Raw genomic sequence first — 24,098 nt, forward strand, 5'->3', positions numbered from 1 at the left:
TGCGCCACCTAGAGTCGGACGAGTGTGCTCGACTGGAACCATCCTGTCTTTCTGACGCTCCTAGACTTTTAGGGCAGAAAAATAATGAAGAAGAAAATCAGTAGCCTACAAACACACAATAAACACTTTCTTTGCTTGTATGTGTAAAAAAAAAAATTATTTGACTTTTTCTTCCCTTGTTTCCCTTCCCCTCCTCTCTCGCGCTCTCCTTTATTTTATTGTGTCCTTTCGAAGCGTGTATGGTCGGTTCTGCCCACTTCCATCGCTGATTCTCATTAGATTCGACACTCAGCGTGTAATTGGTCGAGGGCTGATGACTCACTCCGACAGGCTGTTGGGAGGAGGCAGTGCACTCTCTCTCAGAGGAAAATGAAAGCATCTTCCTCACTGCAAACACTCTTCATAACGCTGAATCCTACATAATAATCCTAACAACCGAAAAGAAGGTAAAACATTCCCAGAACCCCAGGCTCATTCCCTGTCTGAGACAAGGAAGACTGCTGCCAGCTACCATCCCTTCAGCAATCATAAAACCTGCATCACACTGTACAGACAGGAAAACACCAACAAGCGAGAAAAAGGGAGAAAGAAATCAAGGTAAGTATAAAACCCTGTGTGACTGATGGCACAGATTCTGAGAGGAGCAGAGAGAAATATTAAAATATAGTGATTATAACCCTATCGTACTGTGCATGAAAGGAGATGAAAAAATATGAAGAGAGTACTGAAATAGATCAGGTTTATATAGGTGTTATGTCATGTATATGATTAATTAGTTTGAGTGTGAACTGCAGCTGGTTGTTATAATGGGAAATCAGAGAAGTTTGCAGAATTTATTTATTTCTGCGATGTTATCAGAGCATATTGCGCAGTTATGTGCTTTTAATGGAGTGTGTGTGTGTGTGTGTGTGTGTGTGTGTGTGGGAGAGAGAGAATAGAGAGAGAGACAGAAAGAGATGCTTCCCCATATGAGTGGACATGCGCTTTGAATGTGCCATCAGCTGTGATTCTCTGAATATTTCGGGTTATGCATAAAGGTGTCATGATTGTGTGTGTGTGTTGAGATATAAGATTGATAGTTTGTGATGGTTTGAATAAAGATGTGTGTAATGTAATTGGTGTTCATTAAAATGAGTCAAAATGCTGTATGTGCGTATAAAACAGTTTCAGTTGACCTGCACCAGAGCGCGCGCGTATGTGTATGATGTAATGGCATGTGTGTACTTTAAACTACAAAAATATTCATTGCAGGTGTGCGCATATTTTACCTGCCTGTGTTTGTAATGTTACTCAGTTTGTGCAAATGGTGTGTAGTGTGCACATCTTTGCCTTTGAGCGTTGAGATATGTGTGTGCCAGGCAGGGGTTTGTTTGTGTGTGTGTGTTGTGTGTTGTGGTGTGTGTTCATGCCTGCACAGCTCCGTAATGGAGTGGGTGGAAGTGAGAGATGGTTCAGCTTGTGCAAGAGCAGAATGTGAGTGTGAGTGTGTGTTTGTGTGAGAAGATGCTGTGAAAGCGGCACACAGAGATGAGTGTTAAATGAGCTGATGTGAATTTAGCACGTTCTCCTCCTCCTCATATCCTCAGTGTTTCAAATCGTTTATCTAGAGGGAAAGATCTTTGTGTCTGCTGGTGTCATTACTTCTATCTGCTTCACATATTTCATGGATTACCACAGACAAATTGGACAGACATGTTTCCATCATATGCACGCAGTGATTGGTTGAGGGGTTATGTAACTTTTCAGATTGGTGCCTTTAATGTAACATGTCATGTGTAAAATGTATAATGTCATTTCTAATAAAAAGACAAGTGACGGCATGCGAATTATATCCACATTCAATAATTATTCCATTTTCAAAAAAAAAAAAAAAAATCAGTTCTGTGAAATCTTGCACATTTAGGTAATTTCAAATAGAATTTTACAGAAATTAATAAGTTAACTAATTTCTGGGGCATTTACAGTAGTGACCCGAGGTAACGTGTTTTTTAAAATCTTTTAAAGTAAATGCTGCCTGTGGATAAACACAGACAAACCCTTATTCCCAAATAAACACGTATAACGTCAATAAGGAAGTTTGCATCAAGATAAATTAGGCTAATATTAATAACTGAGAATCCTCACTCTAAAGGACAGGAGGAGGGCGATTGTGTCTCATAATGTGTCCAAACACACACTTGGTGAGGAGAGCAATGAAAGACGGCGTCATTTCCTCTTTATCCTCACTGAATGTTACCATGACAACACTGCACTGTCTCTATCACCGTGTTAGTAGTTCTTATGATGAAATGTCTTATGTATTGATTTTAATTGAACTGTTTCTCAGTTTTGTTGACTTTGCTGGACCCTGCAGATTTGGCTAGCACATCTAATAAACACATTTCTTTTTTGTAAGCTTTTGCAGACTACATATTAAAATATTTTTCATGCATGATGGAAATGTGTGTAATATATTCTACAGTTATATGTGCCCTCGAACTCTCCCACCCTCTAGCTTTAAAGGGGACATATCATGAAAATGACTTTTTCCGTGTTTAAGTGCTATAATCGGCTCCCTGGTGCATCTTCCAAACCAGAAAACATAAAAAGGGACAACCCAGTAACTTCCCTTCTCTATTGACGTATGATATCACCGCCCCTTAATCTGCACGTTTCCACCGCCGACACCGCCGTTGTTTTCGCAAGCAACAGCATTGTACCAGTAACACTGGTCCTGGAGTGCAGCTGTCCTGCGCAGTTTAACCACAGCCCTGAATGTCTTCAGGATTACCCCTTATTTACACCGCACACGTCTGCGGCGTTACGGCTCTGGTGAGGTTTTGTTCCGTCCTCTATGTGGTGTCAACTCACACCAGAAGCATTTCAGAAGCAAAGCAGCCAGACCACGAGATTTGACTGTCCGACATTGTTTTCCATGATTTTTCGTGTTTTTAATGGCTAAATGGTTATATTTTGTACAGTTTTATTGTGTTTATTTGCCACTTGTTTGCCACCTGATGTCACCTGTTGGAGTTTGGGTTCCTTGCCGCTGTTGCCTTTGGCTTGCTTAGTTGGGGACACTTGACATTTGACTTGACATTTGATATTCAACAGTTGACACTATTCTTTAAGAGTTGCTGTGCAGCCAAAATAATGTACCAGTTATCAATGTAAAGCTGCTTTGACACAATCTGCATTGTAAATAGCGCTATATAAATAAAGGTGACTTGACTTTATTGCTATGCCCTACTTTGTTTTGCTGTAGCCTACAGACGAAGTTAATACGCTTAAAAGTCCAGTTATGTACGACAAGGATAAAAGATTTTTTACGTTTTTCAACTTCAAATCTCTTGTCATCAATTTCTGGCCTCCTAGTGATGTGAAATATGATCGTGAGTCTACACAGGGTGATTATTTTGACTTCATTTTGCATTCGAACTGCGCGACTTGGACGCGTCGTCCGTCAAAAATAGACTTGGTGCCTATCTTTAGCGAAGCAGTGCGACGACCCGCTTCTGCGACGCTCATGAAACGTGCCGCAGCATGGCTGGTGTAAACACAATTGACTAGTGGTCGCGGTTAACTCCGGTGTCCGTGTCGGAGTTGAACGCGCCACAGACTTGTGCAGTGTAATAAAGGGTTACTAAAGCTACATGAAGGAAGGTGAGTTGGGTTGGAACAAAACTCTGCAGGCAGCAGGACTCAAGAACAGCCATCCCCGAGCTCCTGATATCTCTCAGCTATGTAAACATTATCACTGATCTGTTAACAGCCACCCCTGCATAAACTCTGGCCACCCTTGTGGCCACCCCAGTATGATTTTGCATTGGGTACTATTAATTTAAATGCATAATGTAAATTCACAAGTTCATGAAGTGAAAGAAAATAAAATGCCACCAAAAAAGATAGATTGACTGACGCCACCAGAGTAGCTGTTTCACTGCCACCAAGAGTCTAATAGTAATGTCTACAGACCTGAATTTCAAATGTTATTTATACTGTGAAGAGGGTAGGTTAGGGGTGTGCGATATATTTAGTCTACGATTTTATCATAATTGTTGTTTTAACGATGCTCAATCGATCTGACATCCCTGTATGTGATGTTGTCTTGTAGATTAGACTAGTGTCGGTGCGCATTTAGAGTGCACGCTTTCACTGTGTTAATAAATATCACATGAAGAGTGCCGTTTTTCTCCAGATATCAGCATAACAAATGATATATACATTTTATTTATGTTTACATTTTAGACATCATTGCCTGTTTCTGCACAATTTCGCCAATGAATATAGTTCAGATCAAATCCTGAGCGTTGTATTGCGTCCCTGAGCAACAAATGGCGCTGTTTCTTTACTGAATGAATCAGCTTTTTGAATGAATAAGTTGAATCAATGAAAATTGGAAAAGATAGGCTACAAGTGACGACGAGGGAGCTTCAGTTGAACAACAGTGAACTGCGGTCAGATGAGATGTTGTCATACTATGTCAGTAAAATTCAGAAAAAAGAACAGGTCCAATCAGCTGTTATTCTGTGCTCGCGGCGCGCACTCAAGAATTGCATGAGCAAATGCGCCGGCGCGCTCTGCATAATTACTTTATTATAGCTTAAATAAAGCCCAAAAGAATACGAGCAATGACCGTCATTGCTCTGTTGTAAGTTAAGTCATGAAATTACCACACATGCGATTAAAGCTGCCTCAAAACTGTGAATGCATGTATTTGTTAACATGGTTTTAAAGCTATTGTTATCCAATTTGTTGGCCTTAAAACGTCTTAAAAATGCACATATGTACACCAGAGAAATCAAAATTTTCTCGGGGGACCATGCCCCCGAACCCCCCTAGCAAACTATATTTTATATGACCTCGGTAATTATGAAACCATCATGCAATCTGAGGTAAATGTGTATTTCTACAAATGTGCACACTTTTGGACTAAAACGGTGTAGGTATGTGTATGCAAATAAATGGGACCGAACACGACTTTGCATGTATGTATATGTATATACATATAGGCCATTATATATATATATATATATATTTTTTTTTTTTTTTTTTTTTTTTTTTTTTTTTGCCACCCCAAGACTTGCTGTGGCCTCATCTGGCCACCCCTATTAAAATTTTCTGGGGGCACCACTGACACGAGGGTCAGTGAAACAAACAGGATTTGCACAGAAGTTGATTCTCAAAGATGGATCGATACCAACTGTTCATGATCCAATTTCATATATATTTCGTGATGTTTGCAGATTGTCTTTCTGAATGTTTTTCGTTGGTATGTTGCTAATGTTCTGTTAAATGTGGCTAAAGTTACCATTGTTTCTTACCGTATTCATGGAGACTAGAGTCACGTCGTCATTTTCATTTTTAACCTGAAAACGCTTGCAGTCTGTATAATTCATAAACGCATCTTTATTCTTATTGAGTCTACGACAGTGTAGCTTTAACCACGTTAGCCGCGCAGCACGCCATCAAACTCATTCAGAATCGAATGTTAGCAAACATCTGCAAAATACATCCCATACCTACGTGATCTGATATGCTGTATCACAAACAGTTAGTAATGATCCATTTTGAGAGTTATATTTGCTTTGTGAGCTTCTCCTGTATTGTTTGTGTATTGGAATCGCGAGCTTGGGGGCGAGGAGCCCGAGCTAATTTGCATTTAAAGGTACACATACCAAATCAGCGCATTTTTTTTCTCTCATCCAAAAATGGGCAGATAAAACATGGTACAATAAAAAATCCATGGGGTATTTTGAGCTGAAATTTCACAGACACATTCTGCAGACACCAGAGACTTATATTACATCTTGTGAGGTCCCCTTTAAAATGAATTGTCTGGGTATCAGTCCTCATATTTCCTCAGATGAAGGAGGTTGTGGCAGAGTTATGCAGCATCTCGTTCCCTAATTATGAAATGTTCCTATAAGGTCACTGCAACTTCTTTAAGCTTTGTGTTATTGCAGTCGATTTCTCCTTTTCTTTTCAGTCACAGGATGATGGCAGGCTGCAGTTTATCAGGTTTAATCATTTGGATGTGGAATGGACTCCCGGTTCCCTGGTCTTATCTGTTTGAACAGCAGTCGGTTCATTGTGTCAGTCTGTGCGAAGTGTACAGGCCGATAAACTGGTTGTTACTCAGTAGCATGTTGCTGTGTTGTAGTCATAGGTCTAGTTTGCGGGTGGGACATGTCCCCACCACTTTTTGTTGCCGCTGTTATCAGTGGCGCAACAGTGTTCTCTTGACGTTAGAGCGCTGCACACTGCGCTGTCTTCACACGGACGAGCGCTTCAATCTATCGCTTAACGCCAGTGTGGAGACTCTCTATTCGTTCCGGTGAAATCACAAGACAAAATGCACACCAACGTGTCCCTAGCTGCTTTTAATATATACAATCACTTATGAACATCTTTCATTTTCATGTTCATATAAAATGATTAGTTTTAATGAGAAAATAATCTTAATATTAGCTTTAATGAGACAAAAAAAAAACAGAACCTCTGGCACGTTTAACAAGAATTCTACCACTAGTCCATCGGGACAATCTAATTCTTTATGTGGATCCATGTATTTATTGACTAATGTAAATACTCTCGAGACTAACAGTATATTGTATTATAGGAGATGTAAGGATGAAACTATTGTATTAAACATGAGGTCTATGTCTAAATACATTTTGTGCATTTATAATTGTAAAAATACAATTACAATACACCAACCCACCACTTGTCTTTACAGAAAACGTACACAGTTTTTCAAGACAATCAGCTTTTGCGCTGCTCTTCACAAACGTGTGGTTGTAAAGTATATAAACAAGGTTTAAAATAGACGATGGACATCTGGTCTCTAAGACAACAATAGCTTTAGCTGCATTTGTTGTGGAACTGGCTAACTGGCACATCGACTGAAATGGCGATTTGCTCAAAAATCATAAAAAATAAACTGTGTGACACTTTCTTTCTTCTTTTGGAGGATCATGAACAGTTGGTACAGATCCATCCTTGAGTAACAATGTTTTAGTAAAGCCTGCATTGTATTGCCCCTCGTTCACTAAGCAGTATGGAGTGAAATGTTATGCGTAGACATAAACACATTTAGGCAGATTTTGGGGCGCATTACCTTCAAAAATAAAACGAATCCACTGCGTCCTCAGTGGCTCAGATGTTGGGAGAAAATGAAGAGTCTTATGTTCAGTCTTGTATTCTAAAACAGAACACCAGGATTACTTACAAGACATTGTTGATGCTAGGGCTGCACAATACTGGAAAAACTGACATTGCAATATTTTGTTTTTCTGTGATAAAACATTCACCAGATGACTTAAATGGCTCTATTTGGAAAGAATTAATCATTCTAGGATGATTGGGGTGATTTTGTAGTGAAGTGAATATGCATAGAAAATAATTAAATTACAAGCATAGATAAATATAATAGAACAAAGATGAAATAAATAGTGCTTTATATATTTCAGGTAAGTCTAATAGTATTCAGGTACAGAAATTGAATCAAATGTAAAATAATACTGCATAGTCTCACTGTATAAATTAAATATAATTAATCTGTGTTAAAATTACAAAGTGTTTTTTCTCTTTGTCTTTTGTTGTTTGATTAACATTCCTGTCACAGAAAACAGCAGGGGCTACTGTCACTTTAAGAACGAATGCGCGGCGCGGATCCGAAATACTGTTACACATCCGGTTTTCTTTCTCAGTTGTTTCGTTCACCTAAGCCATATTCAGTTGTGTTTACCAGGATAGGCAATCTTTTATGTGCATTTAGATTTTTTTTTTTTTTTTTTGCATGTATGTGTCCGTTCAGGCACAAATAGACACGGAATAGAATAGCATGTTGTGTTCATGTGCGTCTGCGTGGCTGTGTGTGTGTGTGCCTGTGCGCACTTAAAACAGCCACACTTGGGCACGTTCAGAATTGAGTTCTCTTTTGTGTCTTCCTGCGCTCAAATGGTTTAAAATCTCTTGAATGTTTGAACTGACAGGATTCAAATGATAAACTTTCATTGTATATATGTGCTATTAATCAGAGAATCGCGTGCGTTTTGAACCGTGCTGGATTTACGATCTCTATACTAGACGTTGCACATCCTGCGATGTGACTATCGCGGATGCGCACATCACGATTTCAATGCTAAAACGATATATCGTGCAGCCCTTGGCTGGTTGTGTTCACACACTGCCAACACACATTTATGTCCAAACACCATGTAAAAGTGGATTTTGCATAATATGTGCCTTTTAACTAAACCAGGAGCAAAATCCATACAAGATGAGATCACCAATAAGGCCTACAAAACACCAATCTGCTTGAGTGATATTAAAGCCATCAACAAAACTACCCTGAGAGTCAGAATTCTCTTGACTAGAACTGTTCACACAGAGTCCCTGTCAAACCTTCTGAGACTACAGATAAGTCCCAAGAAGGAACACAAGCGGGACGTGAAGGTTTCGACCGCCTCATCCCATGCATGAAATGGGAGACAAGCGAATGTCTCTCTAACAAAACACCCTCCGTTGGTTTGGGGTGCCAGCCCTCTATTTCCTGACCTGTCCGTCGGGAAATTCCAAAATGTGTTTTTTTCACACAGTTCAGTTCATGGAGCTCTCTGTTAACAATCAGGTGTGTTAGATAAGAGAGAATACAAGATGTTCAGAGTGGTGTGATATGACCCACCTCCAAACCCACATTTTTCTGAACGGAGAAGTCTCGCCTGACTCGTACTGAAATGATGCTTTACATTTCCGGTCTCCAGTGTTTCTAGTCAAATTAGTGTATTTTCCAAGCTGATAATAATGTATTGTTAAACATATGAAAATGGTTTTAAAAGCATGGCTCCACAGCGCCATCGCTTTATAGTGTAGCAATGACTGTCTTTTGTTACTGCCTCACTCATCAAAGTTTAATGAGTTGACATGAAGCTGTGAGAAGTTACGGAAAACATAAGAGGGCACATATCCTACACTCAGCTCAGCATGAAATTCATGGGATTTTGTCCTCAACCCAAGTACTGCAAGCCATGCTCATTTTCTCTTGCCAGTCTAGCATAAAATGCAAGGCATACAGCGCTGTATACGGACATTATCTTCAGATTCGCTGGTGCTAAAAACATATTTTCCAAGAATTTCTTCAGTTTATTGCTGTTATGTAGCAGCACAGCACAGCTTAACCCTGCACACATTTTTACTTATAGTAATGTTCAAAACGTTTGTTTAGATGATTCAGATGCTCTTTTAACCCCGGTTTGACAATGTGATCCTACGGAGCCCGGAACAGGACAGCATCCAAACGGAAGTTGGAATTCCTCATGGCGGCGCTCATCGTTTACTCAGGAAAAAGGTGGATAGAAACTCACCCATTCACATCCTCTGAGGCCTTAGAAGGGTGTGCCCATGATACTTTGATTTATCTAAACAAAACATGATACGATTTGTTGGCATAATTATCTGAGGGTACATGACAAATTTTGAGAAAATTCTCAATAAATCCGAAAAAAACGGATTCCTTGGTTCATTTCCAAATCTGCCGATACTGTATTTACCGGGATCGATGAATTGCCTGCCCTCCATTTTGAATTGTCATTTCTTAAATGCTTGGACATATGAGCAAAAAAATTTATAGAGATCATTGTTAACATTTCCTGAAGGTGCCTGAAAACCTTAAAGTCAGCACCCCCTAGTGTTCAAAATGTAATGCCTAAAAAAAAAAGCTTGTAACTTTTAAAAACATTGTCTGAAATGCAGTATCTTTATGTCGAATGTCTCATTTGTCATTTTCCAGCATTCTGCTTGCTGTACTTGTGCTTTTGCAGTGCCTTCAGTGCTTTGCCCTGAATTGCTGTTTGCAATCTTATTATTATTATTATTATTATTATTATTAATCCTCTATCACGAGAGTCTATAGCAGCCCATAGATCTGCTTGTAGGAAAATGATGAAATTTGGCACACTTATTGGGGTGGGCATGAATAGGTCCCCAACCATCAGTGGCACCATCAGTTCAAAAATGTTTTTTTCTTTTGGTTGTAACTTTTAAAACCTTTGTCCTAGAAATGAAATGAGTCAATCTGATTTATCTTCTCATGCTGATCACATTCAATGTCTTACATTAATGTCTTACTTTAACTATGCTCATTCCAGGAATCACCATTTTCAAATTTACAGTTTTTCATTATTTGCTGCTACTTCACATGTTGTCCATTTCTCACCAACATTGGCACCAATGTTCATTAGACAAAGTTGCACAGAGCAGAGTTAACGATGTTGATCAAAATTTAGATGAAAAGGCTGTATCTTTCCAATCCTTCAAACTATCAAAACCAAACATTTTTTTGTCCAGTGTTGTCCAAAATCGTCTCAGATGATCTTTGAACTGAGGTGCACAGAAATTACCAAACAAATTTTCAATATTCTCTGTTACAAAGAAACACCTTTGTGTTTTTCTTCGGTCAGTATTTGTTGTTGTATGCAATGTTAGTCTAACCACTGGCCTTTCATTCTAATGTGGCTCTTCAGCTATCAGGCTAATAGTAAAATGTGAGCGATGTGATGTATATCTACATCGATAATATCGTAATTGTTGTTTTAACAATCTGGAATTATCTATCTAGTCTAGTATGTCCCTCACTTTACCAAAGCCAAACAGAAACACACCCATAGAGTGCACGCATACACTCCGTGATGTTGTCTAGGTTAGTGAGCGTGCACGCTTTCACTGCGCGATTTAATCTATTCAAATGCATTTAGAATAGCCCCATGATTCAAGATAAGGGAAAAAATGCCCCATTGTTTACTACATTGTTTTATATATATATATATACATAATATACTTTAATATAGGTATACGAATTGTGCCGTTTTTCTCCAAGTATCAGTATTACTACAAATACACTTATAAACAAGAAGTTAATAATTAGAGACTTATGTTTTACCCCATAATGTTTTTGTTATATTTCTCCAACGAAAGTAGTTCCAAACAAAGACCACCACAGTTTTGAGTCTCTGAGCAACACGCGACGGTGAATGAATCAGCTGTTTGAACGAGTTGAATGAATCGGTTGAATCTCAATGACTCCCACATTAAGGCAGGCAAAAGTTTCTGAATGAATCGGTGTTTGGATGAATCTGTGTAATCTCAATGATTAACTCATTAACAGTGACTTGCTGCCACCTTCTGCCGTTTTTTTCATTTTTTTTTTTTTTACATTTTTAGTTAAAGTGATGCTGGTCCTTTTTTTAAAATACAGATATAAAAGTTTTATTAAATGTAAAAGTTGTGATGCTATTTTTTGAAACCCTGGATAAAAATGCACATTTTTAAAATGGATGTTCCTTAAATAGTGATTAAATAGTGATTGTGTGCTCCACATTTTCAATGTATCATTGTTTCATTTACTGTTTTTATGAAGGGAAATGAGTTGAGTGTACTGGTGCTGCCCTCCACAACCACCCCATTTTCTCATGTGGCCCCTTGGGAAAATGAATTGCCCACCCCTGCTTTAGTGTGTACAATCTCACTTTGGAAGATCTCCTTGACATCAGGACAAACATGTGTCCTCTGCAGGGCACTGTGTTAAGTAACTGGGTTCTAGTCTAAAGGTTGGGTGTTCAAATCTTACATGCTACAACATCTGTACCATTTCTATTATCTCATGTACGTTCTATTTCGTCTCTCATTTGTGTTCCGTCAGCTCACTATTTTGCTTAAAACTATTAAAAACTAGCAAAGATGATAATTAGCATACAGTTTGAATTGGCGGTATAGTTCAGTTGTGGGCAACAGAAGGCTAGAGGGCGGGGCCTGTGGTGTTAAAGTCTAATTAAATTATATTGAACACAAACTGTGCTACAACTGGTGTGAGAAACTTTTTGTGTTAGAAAGGCCGTATGAGAGGGAGTGTCAAATGACTTGTCAGAAATGATATCATCCGCTGAATCAAACCTCATCAGATCGTGTTCTTTTTCTGAAGTAAATTCTTCTAAGCTTTTTGCTCTTCTTTCAAAACCTATGAAATATACCTCCCAAACAAGCCAGCTGGGTATGCTACAGTGGTATAAACATAGCCACTGCTGCTCATTGGATACATGAGAGTAAACATCAGATGAAACAACAAAACATTCCAAGGCACTCGTGTGGTTAAGCGTAAAAGACTTTAATTAACTGGGCTAAGTCATTAAAACATAAAGGGACAGTTTCCAGGACAGGGTTTAAATTAAGCCAGGAGTAGGCCTTAATCTAGAATATTTAATTGTGTTTTATAAAAAGGCTTTTGAAACACAAATTAGGTACACATTACTAACACCTGAACTATGAATTAAATTAACAAAAATTAACAAGATTAATTTAAAACCAACTGTGCTGATCTGTGCCTATAAAACATGGAATGATCCAGGAAATGCTTAAAATTGCATGGAACTGAGAAAAAAATCAGAGGAAAACAATGGCAGCAGAAAAAGACTGAAAAAAATCTTTTAAAGCAAGCAAATTAAACTGCACACATCAGGAAAAGGAATATACATATATATTAGTCATTGTCACAATTATTAGCACTGTTGGTAAATATAAAGAAGGCTGTGAAACTAAATCTGTATTGTTTTATTGTTTATCCTTTTGATTTTTCATTTAAAAAAATCACATAATGAAATAAATGTTTTCTCTAAAACACACTGGCCATTAATCGTACCTCTAGAAATTATTATGAGTAAAATCTCTGAAGTATATTCCCATTCACATTTAGTGTTCACATTTATTCACATTTTACAAGTTTTAGCAGACCAGGATGAAATTGTCCAGCCATGACTTCCTGTTTCACAGGACTATTAATATGAGGGAACAAAAAGGTCATGTTCCTTAATCATCCATCACAGTGAGTAAAACCAACGAATATAGTTCTGATGAGCTTCCCAACTTAGAAAGTCAGAAAATAGCACAAAATAGAAAGTAAAAAAAAAAAAATCCATTTCCACCACCAGGGCAATAATAATAGTGTCTAAAGAGTCAGCTGTAGAATTGCAGAATACTGCTCTCATCCAAAAACACTACTACATCTTGGGTTCAGTGGTCAGATACAACTAAAAACACTCAAGATGGGTTTGGTGCACAGTGCACACACATAGGGATAAAAGTACCCCATGTGTACAATTAAATATACTGCTGGATATTTAATATTGTGGGCTTTTTTGGGACATCTTGTTCAGATACATGGCATCATGGAATCAAATAGATAAAAACCTGACTGCATCTGCTGCAAATCTTATAATGGGACTGTCCAGTTTTTGTTTGGATCTTCCATCAGGACAATAATCCAAAACACTCATCAAAAACAACAAAATGTGTCACTGAGCACTAAATGAAGGTTCTGTCATGGCCATCATCCCCTGACCTGAACCCTATAGACAACTGAAGAGCAGAGTGCATCAACATGGAGCTGGGAATCTGAAGGATCTGGAGAGATTCTGTATGGAGGAATGGTCTCTGTTCTCCAAACTCATCAGGCATTATAGGAGAAGACTCAGAGCTGTTGTCTCGGCTAAAGGAGGTTGCAAAAAGTTTTGAATAAAAGAATGCCATCAATTGTGGCCAATGCATATTAGAGAAAAAAACATTTCAGATTTTTTTTTTTTTTTTTTTTTTTTTTTTCAATGAAAGGTTAGGTTTTTGTGATTATTTTTTCTTCTTCTTTTTTTCCCCCCTCATATTCGCTAAGGGTGCCAATAATTCTGACCACAACTGTATGTATCCATGTGTCTTCTTTGAAACACAAAATTAATCTGAAGTTAAACCTGCCTTCTGGTAGTAGCTCTAGTCTTCCTCCAGGAAATCAGCTTATTAAACTCTGGACTAGACTAAGTCTAGAACTATTTAAAACAATGACAGGGAAAGCATCTGGTTTAAAGTGCCATTTTGATCTAGGACTTAATCTCTGTCTGGGAAACCACCCCTAAAAGTGTTGATCAACACATTTCGGCTTGACACAGCCTTCTTCAGGAGGCACCCTATGAAATATACTATGAAATATATACATTATATGTAAAATGAAATGTAGATGATGCTTTGAGTTGACGTTCGTGTGGCTGACACGATGATTACCGTATATCTGGGTGTGACCACATTCATGAGCTCAAAGACTGTACCTCTCGTTGATTTCATATAGATAACACAATCAAAGAATATTATTTGTATTTGAATTGGTTGTTTTGAAAGTACACATTTCTATAGACAGGGGTTCTCAAGGGTGCACCTGGAGATGTTACTTGGTACTCAGACTTTACACAACACACTTATCCTAAAAGCTGCCCTCATCATTTTCCTCCTGACTGCTCTCCTCACTATCTACTTTTCTCTCGAACATGTTAGATGATGATAAAGATTATTATTATTATTTTACTAACATTAATGACACAGACGACAACAAGAATATTAGGCTGCTGTCACTTTAAGAAGAAAAGCACGGACCGGATAACTGACACACATCCGGTTTCTTTCTCAACTGTTCACTTATGACGTAATCGAAAGAATACTAGCCGAGATGTTGACATAATTTTGTGTGTATGTGTCCGTTCAAGCGCAAGTAAACGCGAAAGAGGAATTAATTCGGTGTTCGAGCGCTATCTCACTCTCTGCGTTGTGCGTTTCGGGGGTGTGAGGCTGTGCGCACAGATAACAGCTTGCGAGTCCTGATTTTCACCTCTTCTTCCATTTTTAAAATCGTTTGAATGTGTTAATTGATGAGACAAAACACGTCCAAATGATAAACTTTCACTCTATGATGGTTAGATTTAGCAGTTAATTTTAATAATGTGCTTCAGAAAGAAGTTCACGGAGACCAAGACAGCTGAAAGCGTGTCCTGTTTGCTTTCTTTATTTTATAAAAAGCACAGCTTATGGTTGTTGTTGCGAGTGTATGCAACTAAAAGTTGAACCTTTACCGATTCAGATGAAATACAAAAACTCTTTAATGTTGTACTCCACACTAAAATTATATCTCCCTTGTCTATTCATTTATTTTTATTTTTTATTTTTTTATTGCCAGGGAGTAGGTTGTTTTTTTGCTTTACATTAATTGTGCTGTTTGAAAATGTACCAAATCAATGAATTTCAATGTCTTTGATTTTAAAAAATAATGAATTTGTGTGATCTCTGTAACCGGTATTATCCTTATGGCTATTTTTTTGCAACATAGACAGTGATTATAATCTGCATTTATAAGTATTGCCCTAAGCCTTCGCACAGTAATTTAAATATGGTAATATCAGTGAGTGATTTGTGGTCCAGAACATGCTTTGCTTTATTCAGTACTGAAATGCTTCTTGGAAGTTTATTGTGTGCATGTTTTATGTGAGATTTCCAGCTTATTTTGTCATCTACTGAAATATCACCCCAAGAAACTTATTTTCATTAACCCTTTCTATATCCACACCATCTGTCTCTATCTGCAGTCATCTATCTTATCACAGTTTACCAAAAAAGTGTCGGTAAGGCCACACTCTTGATTTGGTGATCCTTGATTTGTGTCCCTGTTGTCCACCTCTAACTTAGGGCTGTTGGATCATCTTGCTGTCTATTTTAATATGGAGCTGCCTGGCATGAACACTACATCTTCTCGCATTATTAATTATCACAAATGGAGATCTATTGACCCCTCTGATTTTGCTGAATTCAATTGTTGCTTTTCTCCATTTGATGTGTTGGAAGACAAAGTAATCCTGTTTAATTCTGTTCTCTTGTCTGACCTGGATTTACTTGCCCCTTTGAAATCATGATCTGTTTCCTTTGGATGTTCCTCTCCTTGGAATAATGATAAAAAATTGCAAAAAAGACTAAAATTGCAGCAGCAAGGTCTGCTTATTTTGCACAGATTGTTGATAACAATCAGAATAACCCGAGACAATTGTTCCATTCAATCAACAAACTACTCAAATGTAAGAGTTCTTTGACTGGTTCTGCCTCAACTCACCTTTGTAATACGTTTCTTGATTACTTTAGCTCTAAGATTGATCACACTCATAAATGTATTATTTCTTCTCTTCCTTCGTCTGTTTCTACTTTATCTGCTTCAGAATTTTCTGGTATCCATCTCTCAAACTTCTCCTCAATGGACTTGAATTCTCTTTGCAATGAGGATTCAAAAATGAAAGCTGTCACTTCCATTGTTGATCCTGTACCAACCGGGCTGTTTCAATCGTATTTTACTACTTTATGTCCGTATTATGTCGTATACTTTATCATCAATGATTCTCTGTGTACTGGTGTAGTGCCAGCAGCATTTAAAATTGCTGCTGTGACCCCCGTACCAAAAAAAAATAATAACATCAATTTTGATAATCTCAATAATTTCCGTCCCATATCCAATCTTTCGTTTCTCGCCAAAATTTTAGAGCGAATTGTTGCTAATCAGTTGAATTCTCATCTTACCGCAAACAATCTTTTTGAGCCACTTCAATCGGGATTTCATAAACTCCACAGCACTGAAACAGCTTTAGTTAAGGTCACTAATGATTTGCTAATAGCTTCTGATTCCGGCTGTCTTTCTATTTTGATTCTTCTTGATCTCAGTGCCGCATTCGACACTGTTGATCATTCAGTTTTACTTACTCGGTTAGAGTCTGTGTTTGGTGTTTCTGGGACTGCACTACGCTGGTTTGAGTCTTATCTCTCAGATCGAAAGCAGTTCATTACTATGGGTGGTTGCAGGTCTGATATTGGCGTTGTGAAATCTGGTGTTCCTCAAGTATCAGTTTTGGGCCCTTTACTTTTTAGCATTTACATTTATCCATTGGGTCAACTTTTGAAGATCTCAACTTTCACTTTTATGCAGATGACATTCAGGTTTATGTACATTCAAAACCTGATGTTAATGTGGCTGTGTCTTTTCTTTCTCAATGTATTTCTGAGATAAAAAAATGGATGTCTGGAAATTTCTTGTGTCTGAACAGTGACAAGACGGAGGTAATGCTTAATGCACCCTACCAGACACGTAAGGCTGGGTCTTTAACTTTAAGTGTGGATGGCTCTACACTGGAATTTCAAACAAAATTAAAAAATTCAGGGGTGATATTTTATGCACGTTTAAAAATTGTTCCCCATGTTCAGAACACTGTAAAGACATTCTTTCATCAAAAAATCATTGCCAAATTGCGTCCTATGCTGTCACTCCTGGTGGCTGAAAAGCTGATCAATATCTTTGTGTTTTCTCGCATTGATTATTGTAATGCTTTGCTGGTCGGGGTCTCAAATGCTACCCTAAATAAATTAAAGCTGGTTCAAAATTCAGCCGCCCGAATCCTGTCTGGAACCAGGACAAGGAGATCACATCACTCCAGTCTTGGAGTCTTTACATTGGCTCCCTGTCAGATTTCGGGTGGATTTTAAAGTTCTCATGCTTGTTTATAAAGCTTTGAATGGTTTGGCTCCTCACTATCTCTCTGAGCTTTTAGCCCCTTACACACCTGTGCGTGTTCTCCGCTCTTCGGAAGCTGGCCTTCCTCATACCCGTTTAAAATCTATGGGTGATGGGGCATTTTCTTCAGTCGCTCCAAGACTTTGGAATTCCTTGCCTGCTCGGATTAGGCAAGCAGAATCCCTTAGTGTTTTTAAATCTTCCCTTAAAGCTTATTTCTTTAGGGTAGCTATTACTTGATTATATTGAAATTGAAATTGTCCTCACACGTCCCGGAGCCTTGGTTAAAATTTTAAGTTTCTCACGATTTACAAATAGTTGGAAACATTTGGGATATTGTACAATATCTTTTTAAAGGTGCCCTAGATTCAAAAATTGAATTTACCTCGGCATAGTTAAATAACAAGAGTTCAGTACATGGAAATGACATACAGTGAGTCTCAAACTCCATTGTTTCCTCCTTCTTATATAAATCTCATTTGTTTAAACGATCTCCGAAGAACAGGCGAATCTCAACATAACACCGACTGTTACGTAACAGTCGGGGTGTACGGCCCAATATTTGCATAATGTCAGCCCACGTTCCCAACATTATGAAAGGGATTACACAAGGGTAGCCAGTTAACGTCTGGAGCTGCACACAGCCGAATCATCAGACTAGGTAAGCAAGAACAACAGCGAAAAATGGCAGATGGAGCAATAATAACTGACATAATCCATGATATCATGATATTTTTACTGATATTTGTAAATTGTCTTTCTAAATGTTTCATTAGCATGTTGCTAATGTACTGTTAAATGTGGTTAAAGTTACCATCGTTTATGACTGTCGCGGAGACAAGAGAGCTGTCGCTATTTTCATTATTAAACACTTGCAGTCTGTATAATTCATAAACACAACTTCATTCTTTATAAATCTCTCCAACAGTGTAGCATTAGCCGTTAGCCACGGAGGACAGCCTCACATTCACTCAGAATAAAACGTTAACATCCAAATAAATACTTTGCTCACATAATTCGAAGCATGTATACAGCATGCATGACTAACATCTTGTAAAGATCCATTTGAGGGTTATATTAGTTGTGTGAACTTTGTAAATGCGCTGTAATATAGTCGACAGCTCGTGTGGCAGGGAGCATGTGATTTAAGGGGGCGGTGTCGAGTGTAAATCAGTGCATTGTTAATGATGCCCCAAAATAGGCAGTTAAAAAAATTAATTTAAAAAAATCTATGGTGTATTTTGAGCTGAAACTTCACAGACACATTCAGGAGACACCTTAGACTTATATTGCATCTTGTGAAAAAGCATTCTTGGGCACCTTTAAGTATTTGGCATTGTGATGAACACCATAGCGAATACAAAAAATCTGAAACATTTAAATACTGTTTATAAACAGAAAAAAGGGCAGCTGCTTTGTTTATGAGGTTTCCGGGGTAACAGCTGCATTTCTGCTGTTTACTCAGATTGATACCTGATATCCTCTGGGTCGGGGTCACTCTTTCAGCAGCACTGTGCAAGGATACCAAAATTATGGTATTTCCACTCGACAGTGAATGTATGACTCCACTATTTAATGTATTTTGATCATGATCACAATTCTCTCGATTAATTTAGCATAATGCGATATTGGCCCATTTGATATTTCCATTATCTTGCACTGGTAACAAGCCTCTAAGAGCTTTAATGATCAGTGTTTCCAGATGTCAAGACTTTAAATTCTGCAATCAGAGCTATTCTCATACATGAATATTTTATTTAATCTTCCCAACCTGGTAACCATGCACATTCACCCTCTTTCCATTGTGAAAAAAGCACAGATTATCTAAAAACACTGACTAACATGTATGGTGGAGTTTAGCCATCTCTACTGAGAAATTCTGCTCAAATTAATGTGTAATACAGCCTTATGGGACCGCTAGTGCCACTAAATCCACAAGCATACTCTATTCCAGAGTAGAATTTTTTTTTTTTTTGTAGTTTTAACTGAAAATCTTTACCATAATTATATTAGTAATTTCACTGGTTTAGATTCTGATAGAAGCTTCTTGCTTGACCAGTTTTCATAATTCAAAGAGTATGTTAATTTATATGACAAACATAAAAGTCATCAAGTTACTGTCACGGGCACACAAGAACAAGATGTTGTGATCCAGTTGCAGCATAAGTATTTATTGGGGAATCCAGAAACATATATCCAAAGACAGGCAGGGGTCAAAATCCAGAATATCCAGTCCATGAAACAAAAGCCAGAGAAACAAAAGTGCACGTAACAAAATACAACGAACCACAACCAAGGACAGACACAACTAAGATTAAATAGACAAACACTAATGAACAAACACAAGACAGCTGGGTGCAATGATGAATGGTAATTAGTCCAGGGAGTGTGTAAGGAAATGTAGTTCATGAAATGAGTGAAACAGTGAGTCCGGGAAGGAGTGCCCTCTAGAGGCTGAAGGGCACTCTCACAGGTGATCGTGACATTACCCCCCCTCAAAGGAGCGGCTACCAGACGCTCCACCAGACAAAAAACAAAAACACAAAAAACTCAGGAGGGAGGTGGACAGGAGGAGGATCAGGGGGAGGGATGGTGGGCCAGATCCAGGGTGCCCAACTGATAGCCAGGGCGGTGCTGGAGGAACTGACCAGGCTGGTTCCAGTGGTTCTGGAGTCCTGGCTGAGTGCCAGGGCGGCGCTGGAGGAGCTGACCAGGCTGGTTCCAGCGGGTCTGGAATCCTGGCTGATTGCCAGGGTGGTGCCGGAGGAACTGACCAGGCTGGTTCCAACTGTTCAGACGGCCTGTGCAGTGGCGGCAGGGCAGAAAGCCTGGGCGGCGGCGGCAGGGCAGAAGGCTTGGATGATGGCGGCAGGACAGAAGATCTGGGTGGTGGCGGCAGGGCAGAAGGCTTGGACGGTGGCAGCAGGGCAGAAGGCTTGGATGATGGCGACAGGGCTGGCCAAGGGTGCTTCGTGGCCGTATCAGGGACGGCAGCGGGTTCAGACTGGAACTGCTCAGGGACGGCAACGTGCTCAGACTGGAGCTGCTCTGGGAAGGCAGCGTGCTCAGACTGGGACTGCTCTGGGACGGCAGCGTGCTCAGACTGGGGCTGCTCTGGGACGGCAGCGTGCTCAGAATGGGGCTGCTCTGGGACGGCAGCGTGCTCAGAATGGGGCTGCTCTGGGACGGCAGCGTGCTCAGACTGGGGCTGCTCTGGGACGGCAGCGTGCTCAGACTGGGGCTGCTCTGGGACGGCAGCGTGCTCAGACTGGGGCTGCTCTGGGACGGCAGCGTGCTCAGACTGGGGCTGCTCTGGGACGGCAGCGTGCTCAGACTGGGGCAGCTCTGGGACGGCAGCGTGCTCCGGCTGGGGCTGCTCCGGCGGAGGCGGCAGGGCGAGGCGCTTCGTTGGCGCCGGCAGGGCGAGGCGCTTCGGTGGCGCCGGCAGGGCAAGGCGCTTGGAGAACCAACGAACAACCTCTAGAGTGGCCTCCAGGCCTTGTAGGATGGAGGAAGCCCTTCTCCTCCTCCTCTGCTTATGAGGGTGAGGCGGTGGCTCACCCAAAATGGACTCACTGGCTGGAGTGGGCTCTGTAGTAGACCCACTGGCAGGAACGGGCTCTGGAGTGGACTCACTGGCTGGAGCGGGCTCTGAAGTGGACTCACCGACTGGAGCGGGCTCTGAAGTGGACTCACTGACTGGAGCGGGCTCTGAAGTGGACTCACTGACTGGAACGGGCTCTGGAGTGGACTCACTGACTGGAACGGGCTCTGGAGTGGACTCACTGACTGGAACGGGCTCTGGAGTGGACTCACTGACTGGAGCGGGCTCTGTAGTGGACTCACTGACTGGAGAGGACTCACTGACTGGAGCGGACTCACTGACTGGAGCGGGCTCTGTAGTGGACTCACTGGCTGGAGCGGGCTCTGTAGTGGGCTCACTGGCTGGAGCGGGCTCTGTAGTGGACTCACTAGCTGGAGCATTCCTCCTCCGCCTCCTTTTCTTCCGTGTGGGAAGCGAAGATTCAGCGCCCATCTCCTCAGTGATCTCAAGAACGGACTCACGAGCTGGAACGGGCTCTGGAGTGGACTCACTGACTGAGTGTCTAGGTGAGGCCCACTCTATCCGATGGCGGAGATAAGCGGCAAACTTCCAAAAGTCTAAGCTCCGTAGCCCTTCCATCTCACAATGAGACAACGGCTCGTCAAGGCAACTATTAAATAAGTCTTTCATAGCCGCGTCATTGTAATCCAGCCCCACCGCCATCACCCAAAAGACCTTAGCAAAGCACCCTACCTCCCATCCTTCTTGCCGTAGGGCTCTCAATGTCCGAATTTGAGCCATCCGTTCCTTAGTGCGGGTCTGGAAAGGGATCCGGAAATCCATGCTGCTGGATCAAAAGTGGTGGTTCGTTCTGTCACGGGCACACAAGAACAAGATGTTGTGATCCAGTTGCAGCATAAGTATTTATTGGGGAATCCAGAAACATATATCCAAAGACAGGCAGGGGTCAAAATCCAGAATATCCAGTCCATGAAACAAAAGCCAGAGAAACAAAAGTGCACGTAACAAAATACAACGAACCACAACCAAGGACAGACACAACTAAGATTAAATAGACAAACACTAATGAACAAACACAAGACAGCTGGGTGCAATGATGAATGGTAATTAGTCCAGGGAGTGTGTAAGGAAATGTAGTTCATGAAATGAGTGAAACAGTGAGTCCGGGAAGGAGTGCCCTCTAGAGGCTGAAGGGCACTCTCACAGGTGATCGTGACAGTTACCTTTTATTTGTTTTATTTCTATAGCGTTTTATATACAATACAGATTGTTCCAAAGCAGCTTTACAGTGATTATAATGATGGAAATAATGATCAATGATGCAAACAGAGTACAATTCTGCTGTGACAATAGTGAACAGTCATTATTCAGCTGAAGTCAGTTCAGTGTTGATTTAGTTCATCAGTTAAACAGTGATGTTATCGTCCAGCTGAGTTCAGTTCTCATCCCGTAGTGTCAAATCAATAATATTGTTGAATATTAAGTGTCCCCAACAAACAAGCCAGAGGTGACAGGACGAGGAACCCAAACTACATCAGGTGAGAGAATGGAGAAAAAATCCATGAGAGAAACCTTGCTCAGTCGAGGGGCCAGTTCTCCTCTGGTCAAACAACAAACACTGTGTGATTATCATTCAGGCTGCATCACAAATGCATATTGTGCAGATTATGGATTGATATCATTCAATTCACAATAAATTAGAAATCATTTATTCCAATAATAAATTAGGAAACTAGACTAAGAAAATAGGTAAAATAAAACATGCAAATGAGATGACATTCTCTTCATTTTTGCTTATGTAAAAAAAGTCCAATAATTGTTACAACATGTAAAAAAATGTAATGATTAATTATTGTGATTATAATTTTGATCAAAATAATCATGAATATCAATTTAATCTTTAGTGTGCAGCATAGCTTGAATGTCTATATTTTTTATTTATTTGTTTATTTTTGCCAGGGCGCATGAAAGAACGTAAAGGCACACTTCAATGTCATCCAACCTGGAACAACCTTTCAGACCAACACGATAGGGCACAGAATTGGCAGGCAGTTTGACATCACACCTTGCATGAAGAGACTGGTAATAAATGGATGCTTGGTGCAATTCATGTTCTGCTTTTTTTTCAAGTCCTGCTATTTTACAATACCCCAGTCTGTTTCTAATGAATTCTATTTAAATGTCAGTTAACTAAGGTTTTTATGATTGATAAATGATAAAGAAGACAAGACAAAATAATGCACATCATCATGGTAATTACATTTTTTTTTACCACAGGGCTGTTGAAAGCTTGATTCTAATTGGTTGACAGACATTCTAATGTATGCAATAATCTTATGTAGTTCCATATCAAATTGAGATCTTCCCCTCCGACGAGGAATCTGTCCTACTACCCTTTGGACAGAAGATCGACTCCTCACTGTCCAACACCGTCACCAAATCCTGTTGTCATCTCTGGGTCGTCTGCCTTCCACACTCCAAGGTGGTGAGGCCTCCCCTCTCCCCGCTGGTAAGACCTCCTCCACCTTCCTCATTAAGCCTCATCCTCCTCTCCGGCTGTTCCATACATCAAGAAATGGACAGTCAAAGACTATACCCATATCTGGTCAATTCAGTTCTTCTGCAGGCTAAATAAAAAAAATAAAAAAAAACAGTTATATGATCTGTACATCTCTCCAGCCAAGCAAACATTCTCCCAAAGCCACTCAAACCCTAAAATCATCCAATCAGGCATGCAGCCAGGCCTCGGCTGCTCTGGCCCACCGAGCCCCAAACCTGTATCCAGGTGAAACATTGTCCTCTTTCCACGGCTGAGCAGGCCTGTTTCTGCCCAGCGAGTCTAACCGCCAGATAGACCGCAGAGATATTTCAGTCACTCTGGAACCCAACATCTTGCTCCTTGCACGTGCAAATCCATAGCAGAAGTCTGAAGTGCTTATGAGCGTTATACTGACATACGTTCAGCATTTCCATATAAACGCGAGAGCTAAATTATTACTTTTCATTAATCATGAATCTCACACTGTCCTATGTTGGCAGTCACTTCTCTACAAACCGATTTCTGCCAAATGCGCTGTTGCGTATCCCAGTGGAATCAGTGCCCTTACTGGGGTGCTCTGGACACCGATCCACACTGATTTTCCT

At 40.1% G+C, this 24,098-nt stretch overlaps 1 protein-coding gene across 2 annotated transcripts in view; it reads left to right on the forward strand.

Annotated features, from left to right (window-relative positions):
• The first annotated feature begins 312 nt into the window (after positions 1 to 312).
• Positions 313 to 24,098, forward strand: part of prickle2a (prickle homolog 2a) — a 57,024-nt gene continuing 33,238 nt past the window's right edge. For both annotated transcript variants that reach the window (XM_048211219.1, XM_048211222.1), the window contains exon 1: positions 313 to 597. The gene's annotated coding sequence lies outside the window, so the exon portion shown is untranslated. The remainder of the gene's footprint in view (positions 598 to 24,098) is intronic.

This window comes from Megalobrama amblycephala, linkage group LG12 (genome assembly GCF_018812025.1).
Source record: "Megalobrama amblycephala isolate DHTTF-2021 linkage group LG12, ASM1881202v1, whole genome shotgun sequence".
NCBI lineage: Eukaryota > Metazoa > Chordata > Actinopteri > Cypriniformes > Xenocyprididae > Megalobrama > Megalobrama amblycephala.